Source organism: Eumetopias jubatus, unplaced genomic scaffold (assembly GCF_037043125.1).
Source record: "Eumetopias jubatus isolate StellerSeaLion01/CBP00866 unplaced genomic scaffold, mEumJub1_p1.0 scaffold_10, whole genome shotgun sequence".
Lineage (NCBI taxonomy): Eukaryota > Metazoa > Chordata > Mammalia > Carnivora > Otariidae > Eumetopias > Eumetopias jubatus.
Genome location: NW_028274816.1, coordinates 96,902,379 through 96,914,472, shown reverse-complemented (window position 1 = coordinate 96,914,472; position 12,094 = coordinate 96,902,379). Strand labels below are relative to the sequence as shown.

Genomic DNA, 12,094 nt, shown 5'->3' with positions numbered 1-12,094 from the left:
TGGGATGAAATAGCAAATCTGAATAACCCTGTATTTATTTTTTAAAATTGGATTTTTTTTAAGATTTTTATTTATTTATTTGACAGAGAGATAGAGAGCGAGCACAAGTAGGTAGAGTGGCAGGCAGAGGGAGAGGAAGAAGCAGGCTCTCCGCTGAGCAGGGAGCCAGACGTGGGGCTCGATCCCAGGACCCTGGGATCACGACCTGAGCCGAAGGCAGCCACTTAATCGACTGAGCCACCCAGGCACCCCTTAAAGTTGGATTTATAGTTAAAAGCCTTTCTACAAAGAAAAGTCTAGACTCACATGGCTTTATTGGTGAATTCTATTGAACATTTAATGAAGAAATAGTAACAAATTTTCACAAATTTCAGAAAACTTACGAGACAACATTATTTTGATATCAAACCAGGGAAAGACATGAGGAAAAAAGAAAAGTATAGCTCAGTATCCCTCATGAATATATACTCAGAATCATTAAAAATTATTAGCAGATTGAATCTACACACACACAGGATAATACATCATGACTAATTGGTTTAATCCCAATTGCAAGGTTGATTTAACATTAAAGTCAGTGTAATTCACCATATTAATAAAATAAAGCAGAAAAACCAAATGACCTTGTAACAGATGCATGAAAAGCATTTAAACAAAGTTTACTAATTTGTGATAAAAGCTCTCAGTTAACTAGGACTAGAAGGGAACTTCCTCAGTCTGATAAAGGGAACTTCCTCAATCTGATAAAAGGCATCTGTGAAGAACCTACGGGTGAACCTCATGCTTAATGATAAAGATTGGATGCTTTCAATTTAATGTCCAGAAGAAGTCAAAGATATTTATTTCACAGCTTTTGTTTAACCTGTTCTGAAGATCCTAGCTGATGTATTAAGGCAAATAAAAGGAATAAGCTCATAGATTGGAAAGGAAAAGTAAAATTATGTTTATTTTTTAGATGTCTTATAAATGACATGATTGCACATGTAGAAAGTTCTTCTAAGCTGCATCCCACAAATTTTGATTTGTGGGTACTAGAGTTTAAGTTTAGCTAGGATACAAGATCAATTTATGAAAACCTGTTGTATTTGTACATACTAACAATACACAGTTGACAGTTGAAATTTGAAAAGCAATACCATTTATAGTAGCATCAAGTAATATAAAACCATTCCCCAAGAACAGAGAGTGAGAATATTTGTTAGAATTCCTTGTGTTTTTTCCCACTTTATTTTTTTAATGTTTTAAATTTAAATTCAATTAATTAACATATAATGTATTATTTGTTTCAGGGGTATGGGTCTGTGATTCATTGGTCTTACATAATACCCAGTGCTCATTATAACACATACCCTCCCCAGTGTCCATCATCCCGTTACCCCATCCCTCTACCCACCCCCCTCCAGCAACCCTCGGTTTGTAAAAATACAGAACACTTCATGAATTTGCTTGTCATCCTTGTGCAGGGGCCATGCTAATCTTCTCTGGATTGTTCCAGTTTTAGTATGTGTCCAATTTTAGTATATGTGCTGCCGAAGTGAGCACTAGAACTCCTTGTAATAGAAGTGACCTTGTATTCTCATTTCATTGATGAGGGCTTTGGAGTACAAAGGATTATAGAACGTTCATTTGTTTAAGTAACCTCGATACCCAACGTGTGGCTCAAACTCACAAGCCCGAGATCAAGAGTTGCATGCTCTGCTCACTGAGCCAGCCAGGGCCCCTGGTTTAGCATTTCTAAATTAAACTCTACACCCAATGTGGGGCTTGAGCTCATGACCCCGAGATCAAGAGTCATATGCTTTACCAACTGAACCAGGCAGGCACCCTGCATTTTTAATTTAGGTGAATGGTTCAAAGTCTTTACCTTTTAGTTATATCTGAAATACTGCAGCTTGCTGAATAATCTGACCTCTGTGTGAGGCAAACCATTTTATTGTAATACAGGCTTGACAGTTTAAAGGGTGATTAAAACTGGTTGGCTTGGGAATGCAAATTGGTCATTGTGGAAAGAGTATGGAGGTTCCTCAAAAAACTAAAACTAGAACTACCCTATGATCCAGGAATTGCACTACTGGGTATTTACCAGAAAATTAAAAAAACATGAATTCAAAGGGATACATGCACCCCTGTGTTTATTGCAGCATTATTTACAATAGCCAGTCTATGGAAGCATCCCAAGTATCCATCAGTAAATGAATGGATAAAGAAGATGTGGTATTTAGATATAATGGAATTCAGTCATAAAAAAGAATGAAATCTTGCCATTTGCAACAACATGGTTGGAGCTAGAGAGTATAGTGCTAAGCAAAATAAGTCAGTCAGAGAAAAACAGTTACCACATGCTTTTGCTCATGTGGAATTTAAGAAACAGAACAAATGAGCAAAGGAAAAAAAGAGGGAGAGATAAACCAAGAAACAGTTACCAGAGGGGAGGTGGGTTAACAGGTGGGGGAAATAGAGGATAGAGATTAGAGTACACATCTCATGATTAAAAAAAAAAGGAGGGGTGCCTGGGGTGGCTCAGGCGTTAAGCGTCTGCCTTCGGCTCAGGTCATGGTCCCAGGGTCCTGGGATCGAGCCCCACATCGGGCTCCGTGCTCTGCGGGAAGCCTGCTTCTCCCTCTCCCACTCCCCCTGCTTGTGTTCCCTCTCTCGCTGTGTCTCTCTCTGTCAAATAAATAAATAAATAATCTTAAAAAAAATTTTTTTTTTACGCCTTTGATTGTCCTTCTAGCGATGAGTCCTTTTTACAGTGCTACTGGGATAAACATTAAGTTGTGCAAAACTGATAGCAATGTGGGGGAAAAAAAAAAACCCAAACTGGTTGGCTTAGTTGGCTAAAGTTTCATGTTAAAGATGCACCTTAAATATCCTCCTGAACTCCCAGAGAGGGGGAAAGCAATAACTAATCTTCATAGAGTACCACCTGTATTTCAGGCATTGTTTTCCTCTAACCCAATATATAGTATTATTTTATTTAATCCTTGCAGTATCCCTAAGGTGGGTCTTCTTTTTTATCACAGTTGAGAAGACCAGAGCTCATATGTCATAGAGTGATTTGCCTCGTTTCATACAGTGACTCAGTGATTCAGTCCCACACCAATCTGATTTTAAACTGTTGGTACCAGCTGTTCTCAATAATTTTTCTATTGCTCACGCTCCTGGGCCATCCCATTCTTTCCTATTCAGGAAATGCAAGTAAGTGAGATTAATTTTTCCAGTGCTAACTTTGAATTCCTTATTTTAACAGTAAATCACAGTAAATTACTCAGAAAAAAAAGTCAGGGATGTAATTTGTGATACTCCTCACAGCTGATATGTCAAGACAGTAGTTTTTTTTTTTTTTTAAGATTTTATTTATTTATTTGACAGAGACCAGTGAGAGAGGAACACAAGCAGGGTGAGTGGGAGAGGGAGAAGCAGGCTTCCCGCTGAGCAGGGAGCCCGATGCGGGGCTCGATCCCAGGACCCTGGGATCATGACCTGAGCCGAAGGCAGACGCTTAACGACTGAGCCACCCAGGTGTCCTGTTTTTTGTTTTAAGTAAGCTCCATACCCAGTGTGGAGCCCACTGCGGGACTTAAAACTCCTGACCCTGAGATTGAGACCTGAGCTGAGATCAAGAGTTGGACGCTTAACCACATGAGCCACCCAGGCGCCCCAAGACACCAGTTTTATATTTTTTAATTGCTGTGCTTAACTCTGAGCCATGAGCCATCATGTGCCTTAGGAAGTAATGTGCTTTAGGGGTATAAGTAACAGTGACCTAGCTAAGAGTATTTACATGGCTTATACCAAATGTACCTACCATCTTGATGATAGGTTAGTAGTGTAATTTTTGGAATTGGAATTGGAGGGTGAATAAATGAGATTGCCACGTCTTAGTGGAAAATCTCTGAATTATCTTTTCCCAGACTAGATAGGTAGAAACTGGGAATGGCTAAGATGTATATGTAGGAGGTAGAGTCATGGATTATATAAACTTAAAAAATTACGGTGTTAAATTCTAGCTTTTGAAGGGGCAGAAAGGTACATTAGGGTTATCTGCCTGGCTTTTTTTTTTTTTTTTTTTTGGTCTGCCTGGCTTTTTACAGATGAGTAAATTGAGGCTCAGAGAGAGCAGTTGACTTGCTAAAGGTCGTGCCCCAATCAATATACCAATATATTAGGCTCTGCAATGGAGATTTTGTTATAGTTTCCTGTGGGAGATGGTAGTAGGTTTGTTTCTTACAGATTAATTAATGATCTCTTCAAAACAGTAAAAGCCAGGAACTTAAACTTACTGATCATCAGACGTTCTTCAGGGTTATGTACTTCTCGGATATTTGAAATCTGGATTATAGTGATCTTTTTATTTTTGTTCTTATGACCATTTCTTCTTTGTTGTCTTTACTATGAATGTGCCCCCAGCGTTTTCTACAGAACTTCTCCTTTCTGTCTAAATATTGAATTTGTAGTTTTTATTTCTTAATTTTTTAAAGATTTTATTTGAGAGAGACAGCATGAGCAGGGCAGAGGGAGAGGGGCAGGCAGAGGGAGAGGGACAAGCAGACTCCCCACTGAGCAGGGAGCCTGATGTGGGACTCAGTCCCGGGACCCTGGGATCATGACCTGGGCCAAAGGCCAACTCTTAACCAACTGAGCCACCCAGGTGCCCCTGAACTTGTAGTTTTTAATCTATAAAGGATTTTCCAAGCATAAGGAGAAAGGCTGAAGTTAAATTGCAAGCTTTATAATGAAATACAAAGTAGTCCATATAATTGTTGCTTCTACATATGTTGAAGTCATACTCCTTTCCCTTATATTTAGTATTTTAATGATTAATTTTTAGTTATATAAAGGAATGCATGCATACTTTTGTAATAATGAGAACTGTAATTGCTTTGAGAAGTTTGAGTTGTATCTACCTAGATTTTTTTTTTAAAGATTTTATTTATTTATTTGAGAGAGAGAATGAGAGCGAGCACGAGAGGGAAGAGGGTCAGAGGGAGAAACAGACTCCCTGTTGAGCAGGGAGCCCGATGTGGGACTCGATCCCGGGACTCCAGGATCATGACCTGAGCCGAAGGCAGTCGCTTAACCAACTGAGCTACCCAGGCGCCCTCTATCTAGATTTTTTAAAATACTGTATCCACTTGCATACATATTTATGCATAGAAAACACATTACTGATTTTTGTGTGTAATTTTTACAGAAATTGAATCATACTATTATTGTTCTGCAACTTGTTTATTTTTCATGTAAGAGGTGATTTTGAGATCTGCCATTTAGGTGTGGCTACAATCATCCTGTAAACACATCTGTTAGGACAGTGCTTTTTCCCTTATTTAAAGAAATACGAGGGGGCTTCTGGCTGATTCAGCCAGTGGAGCATGGGACTCTTGATCTCAGGGTCATGAGTTCAAGCCCCACACTGGACATGAAGCCTACTTAAAAAAAAAAAAAATAGGGGCACCTGGGTGGCTCAGTGGGTTCAGTGTCTGACTTTTGGTTTCTGCTCAGGTCAGGTCGTGATTTCAGTCATTAGATTGAGTGGGCAGTCTGCTTGCAAAGAGTCTCTCTCCCTCTGCCCCTGCCCCTGCTTGCCCGTGCCCTCTCTCTCTGGAATAAATAAATCTTTTAAAAAAATTAAAAAATATATGAAATGAGATAAAGGATTTGAAAATTAGAGGGAGAAAACCTAATCCTTTCCGATCAGGAAGCTCTGTAGGGCAGGATTATGTTTGATGCTCTCCTCTGCCCACCATAGTCGTGGTACCTCCCATGGTTGTAAGAACTTCCTGTATCTAGCAAAAGTGTACTGGATCTTTTTTTTTTTTTTTTACATCCTTATAGAGATACGATTCATACAACATACACTTCATCAGTGTACAATTCAGGGTGCCTGGGTGGCTCAGTCGGTTAAGCGTCTGCCTTCGGCTCAGGTTGTGATCTCAGGATCCTGGGATCAAGTCCTCCCGCATTGAGCTCCCTGCTCAGTGGGGAGCCTGCTTCTCCCTCTGCTCATGTGCTCTCTCTCTCTCTCTCTCAAATAAATAAATAAAATATTAAAAAAATAAAAATAAAGTGTACAATTCAGTGGCTCAGTATGTTTACAAAATTGTGCAACCATTACCACAGTTTTAGAACATTTTATCACCTCAGAGAGAAACCTTTATGCCTCAGATGTCACCCTCAAAACCCCCATCCCTCTCAACTCTAGTCAACCATCAGTCCATTTTTTATCTCTATAGATCTGCATGTTCTGAGCATTTCACGTAAATGGAATCAATAGAGTATGTGGCCCTTTGTGAGTGGCTTCTTTCATTTAGCATCATTTTCAGTTTCCAAGGTTTATTCATGTTATAGCACGTATCAGTAATTTGTCTTTTCATTGCCAAATACTACTTCACTGTATGGATATGCCATATTTTTTTTTTTTTACCCATTCTTCAGTTTGATGGACATTTGGTTTTTTTCCCATTTTTTGACTATTATGAATAATGATGCTGTGAATATTCATGTATGTATTTCTGGGTGCACATATGTTTTCATTTCTCTTGGCTGTATTCCTAGGGGTGGAATTGCAGGATCTTATGGTTAAGAGATACTCTGTTAAAGGCTGGAGCTAATTTAAAACTGGAAGGATCTTTTTTTTCAGTTATTAGTTTAACCAATTTAAGAGCTGCCAGACTTTTCCACTGTGGCTGCACCATATTATATCCCCACCAGCAGTGCATGAGAGATATCCTTGCTGACACATTATTATCTTTTTTTCTTTTTGTTATATGCATCAGATCTTGGGTGAATTGTGTAGACTTTTATAAGGAGGTTTCCAGGAGAGAAGACAGTTAAAGGATTTTTTTGTTTTTCTTCTTATTGTTGAGCTCGCTTGTTGTCTGGAAGTGGGTATTATTAAATTACATGATTAGGGTTTGGCATGACTGAATATTACTGAAAATCATTAATATTAATTAGGGATTTTCTTGACAGTGTATTGTAATATTTTTGTTTCCTTACTAAAACATAATTATTATTTAAAATAACTTTTTTTTTTTTTTTTGTTAAAGGCTGCCTTTGTTGTTGTTTTGACCTGGTATATTCACTATAAATTTCAGTTAATCTGATTTTTTGTTTGGGAGGAGGTTGGTTTTTTTTTAATTAAGTTTTTAATCCCACAATATAGTTAACATAGTGTTATATTAATTTCAGGTGTACAATTAGTGATTCAACAGTTCTGTATATTACTCAGTGCTCATCATAAATGTACGCTTAATGAAGGCTTTTTTTAATGAGGTGTAATTGACATACAACATTATATTAGTTTCGGCTATTCAATAAAATCTCCCCACTTTGGTCATAATTAAATGGAAGTAAAAAATGAACTTCATTGTACTTACGCCACCCAAGTATGTTTGCTACAGTTATTATTAGAGTTAAGCCAGTTGAATCACTTGAACATTTTTTTCTGGTTTTCTAGATTAGATAGCTTCACTTGGAATTGAGATTGATGATTATAGAAAAAGCTACCTCAGTTTCCTCAGCTTATAGTTATAAAAGTTATATCGGAATAGATTGAAATGGTGCCGCCAGTTTTTAAATACATGAAATTGATTTTGTTCCTTAAAAAGTTTTTCTTGAGAGTGTTGCTGAAGATAATTTTATGAGTTAAAAGGGTACAGTGCTCCCTGCTAAATTGGGAACATTCTGGAATTAATGGGATTCTGCCAGTTGCTGAGTATGTTTATTCTGATTATGCATTCTGAACCTGGGGAAATAACCATATCAGTGTTCATGACCCACTGTTAGGTGGACCTGAACTAAGATTCCACTGATCAGCTGACATACATAAGCCCCTCTTCTTTTTTTTTTAAGATTATTTATTTTTTTATTTATTGAGAGAGAGAGAATGGTAGAGAGAGAGCATGAGAGGGAAGGAGGTCAGAGGAAGAGGCAGACTCCCCACTGAGCAGGGAGCCGGATGCGGGACTAGATCCCGGGACTCCAGGATCATGACCTGAGCCGAAGGCAGTCGCTTAACCAACTGAGCCACCCAGGCGCCCTAAGCCCCTCTTCTGACTGGTGGACCATAGTAATGTTTTGGGTCTTCTGGAATTAGTGTCTGTTCAGAGCTAGAGCCAGTGGTCTAGTAATGCTCAAGAGTCTTTGATTATTTCATTTTCCCCCATGCAGAGTCACCTTGGTAAAAGGCAGTGGTAGTCCTTTTGGGGAGAAAGATTAAGGTGTAAAGTTGTGATGGTATAGTGGGATCCTTCCTCAGGGAGACCCCTTCAGTCACTGGTTCTGGGTCTATAAAGTGACCCAAATATTGGGATTGATTTAGGGGCCCTGGCTCTGTGTTTTTAATGATTGAAGTTATGCTTTTGTTCACTTGACTTAGACTCTCCTGCTTATACAGATCAGGTAAGAATTCAGTAGACTTCCCGTCTATTTAACTGCTAGGAACACTGATCAACTAGTCAGTGCCCGAGGGCTCTGGGAGTCTGACCATTCAGATTGCTGCCTTGACTCTGGCATGGTATGAAAAGGTGGTGCCGCTAATGACTAAAAAAAAAGTATGGAGACCCTTAGTTTTTATTTTTTCCTTCCCAAGTTTTTATTTAAATTCAGATTAGTTAACATATAGTGTAGTATTGGTTTCAGGAGTGGAATTTAGCGATTCGTCACTTACATATAACACCCAGTGCTCATTGCAACAAGTGCACTCCTTAAGCCCATCACCCATTTAGCCCATCCCCCTCCCCCCGCCCCCACCATCTTCCAGTAACCCTCAGCTTGTTCCCTGTGGTTAAGAGTCTCTTAATGGAGCCCCTGGGTGGCTCAGTTGGTTAAGCGTCTGACTTCAGCTCAGGTCATGATCCTGGGGTCCTGGGATCGAGCTCCATGTCTGGCTCCCTGCTCAGTGGGGAGCCTGCTTCTCCAACTCCCTCCTACTCTCCCTGCTTGTGCTCTCTCTCTGTCAAATAAATAAATAAAATCTTTTTAAAAAAGTCTCTTATGGTTTGCCTCCCTCTCTGTTAATTATTTTTTCTTTCCCTTCCCCTGTGTTCATCTGTTTTGTTTCTTAAATTCCACATGAATGAAATCATATGGTACTTGTCTTTCTCTGACTTAATACATTTAGCATAATACATAATACACTCTAGTTCCATCCACATAGTTGCAAATGGCAAGATTTCATTCTTTTTGATGGCTGAGTAGTATTCTGTGTGTGTGTGTGTATGTGTACACATTTTTTTTTTTTAAGATTTTATTTATTTGACAGAGACAGCGAGAGAGGGAACACAAGCAGGGGGCGTGGGAGAGGGAGAAGCAGGCTTCCCGTGGAGCAGGGAGCCCGATGTGGGGCTCGATCCCAGGACTCTGGGATCATGACCTGAGCTGAAGGCAGACGCTTATCGACTGAGCCACCCAGGCACCCCCCCCCCACACACACATCATCTTTATCCATTCATCAGTTGATGGACACTTGGGTTATTTACATAATTTGGCTATTGATAATAATGCTATAAACATTGTACCCCTTCGAATCTGTATTTTTGTATCCTTTGGGTAAATACCTAGTAGTGCAACTGCTAGGTGGTAGGGTAGTTCCATTTCTGACTTTTTGAGGAATTTCCAGAGTCGCTTACCAGTTTGCATTCCCACCAACAGTGCAAGAGGGTTCCCCTTTGGAGACCCTTAGTTTTAATTTCCATTAGGTATAGCCTTTAATGGATTATCTTTACTAACTTAACGTAGTTTGACCCTTTCGTCAGCTGTGTTCCTCTATACTTAATCAAGTTTAACATTTGTCTGCTATTCTCAATTCCTAATTCCTTTTAACATGCCAGTTTAGTCCAAGGAGGAAATGAAAACTTTAGAAACTCAACAAATGTTGACATTTTAAATTTTTACTGGAGTGAAAAGATTAACCTTTGGTCCCTACTTCTACAAGTTTTTCTTAGTTTACATGGGCTTTATTCATGTGCTAAAAGCTGGTTGTCAGCATTTGTATCTTAATCTCAATTTTCATGGTTTTATAACTTAAAAACAAAGTTTTTTTTAGGCTTGTAACTGAAGTACTTTTTAAGCCCCCCCCCAAAGTACATTTTAAGTATATTAGAAATGAGTTTTATTTTGTTTTTGGAAACCATACTTTTTTTTAAAACAAAATTGTCTATATTCTAAGACTTCCATTTGATTTTTTACTTTGAAAAAATGATTAGTAGCAGGGCACAGGGGTAAATAATTTAAATGTTGGCATAGAAAATGGGGCTTTTGCTAAGGAGTCTTATTATCATACATTGTTAAAAAAATATATTTCTAGCTTCTCTTTGAGCCTGAGATGACTCTTTGGACAGTTTCCCCTCCCTAGTGACTTGGATGTTAGTAAGTGTTCTTCTAAGCTATTGTATATCAAATATCAAGTGACAGACTATTTTACTTAGAAAATAAGTGAAGGGCGCCTGGGTGGCTGAGTTGGTTAAGCGACTGCCTTCGGCTCAGGTCATGATCCTGGAGTCCTGGAATCGAGTCCCGCATCGGGCTCCCTGCTCAGCAGGGAGTCTGCTTCTCCCTCTAACCCTCTTCCCTCTCTCGTGCTATCTCTCATTCTCTCTCTCTCTCAAATAAATAAATAAAATCTTTAAAAAAAAAAAGAAGTGAAAAATATGATGTAGTTATTAAACTTATCTAATGTGGATGAAAACATACTTAACATACAAGAGTATGAGTTTACCGTTAGAATTTAAGGTTTCAGAAAAATTTAAAAAAAGAAACAGAGAACAAAATAATAAAAATACAAGAAGAAATAAATATTCCAAAACAGAAGACTAGGAATTAATCCAGAGTTGGAAAATTGGGGAACAGCAGGAAAAATTGAGGGAAAAAATTGGGTATAACAAAAGATACCTACTAAGTGAGGACCTACAAAGTGAAAAAACTGGAAATGGATGCGTTATATTCTATTCATATGAAAGTCTCAGCAGAATAAATAATTTCATTCAGAGTAGGAATTCATGTTGAGAAAATAAGATGTAAAAATCAGGATAGATTCCTGGGCACCTGGGTGGCTCAGTTGGTTAAGCGGCTGCCTTCAGCTCAGGTCATGATCCCGGAGTCCTGGGATCGAGCTCCGCATCAGGTTCCCTGCTCAGCAGAGAGCCTCCTTCTCCCTCTCCCTCTTCCTACCTCTATGCCGACTTGTGCTTGCTCTCTCTCTCTCTGCCAAATAAATAAATAACATCTTTAAAAAAAAAATCAGGATAGATTCCTATAACCAAGAAAAAATAAAGATTATAAAATGATTTTTTCCTCCCTGTCCTATTCTTTGAAGGGCAAAAATCCACTCCCTAGTTATTGGTGGTCTCTCCTCTCCTATCCTATCCTAGATAGTTTTCATGTTAAATAATAACAGAAATAATAAACTCCAGGGCGCCTGGGTGGCTCAGTTGGTTGAGCGACTGCCTTCGGCTCAGGTCATGATCCTGGAGTCCCGGGATCGAGTCCCACATCGGGCTCCCTGCTCAGCAGGGAGTCTGCTTCTCCCTCTAACCCTCCTCCCTCTCATGTACTCTCTCTCTCATTCTCGCTCTCCCCAAAATAAATAAATCTAAAAAAAAAGAAATAATAAACTCCAGTAGCAAAATCTGACAAATATGAGGAATTAAAAGTATAGCCTAATCTCATTTATGCATATATAGATGTTTAAATTCAAATAAAAATACTAGCACATGGCTAGGAGATAATTCCTTTTTTTGTATGTTTCAGGTAGTTTATCCTAAAAATGCCAGACAGTTTCATTATTTTAAAAATTGATTAATATACTAGAGTTAGTATAGCTCAAAGGCTAGTAGTACATATTTTGAAGCCACATTGCTTAGGTCTAGATCCTGGCTCTGCTTTTTTTATTTTATTTTTTAAAGATTTTATTTACTTGATTGAGAAAGAGAGAGAGCATGAATAGGGGCAGAGGAAGAGGGAGACGCAGATTCCCCCCGAGCAGGAAGCTCGACGTGGGGCTCTATCCCAGAACCCTGGGATCATGACCTGAGCCAAAGGCAAATGCTTAACCGACTGAGCCACCCAGGTGCCCCTCCTGTCTCTGCTTCTT

General features: G+C 38.9%; 1 protein-coding gene and 1 non-coding gene across 4 annotated transcripts in view; one reads left to right on the top strand and one right to left on the bottom strand.

Annotated features, from left to right (window-relative positions):
• TLK2 (tousled like kinase 2) overlaps positions 1–12,094 on the top strand; it is a 115,107-nt gene that overhangs the window by 24,474 nt on the left and 78,539 nt on the right. The gene's annotated exons all lie outside the window — the stretch shown is intronic.
• On the bottom strand, positions 1,419–1,527 carry LOC114196765 (U6 spliceosomal RNA). The gene has a single exon (XR_015769404.1). It is a non-coding gene; the product is annotated as a U6 spliceosomal RNA (small nuclear RNA).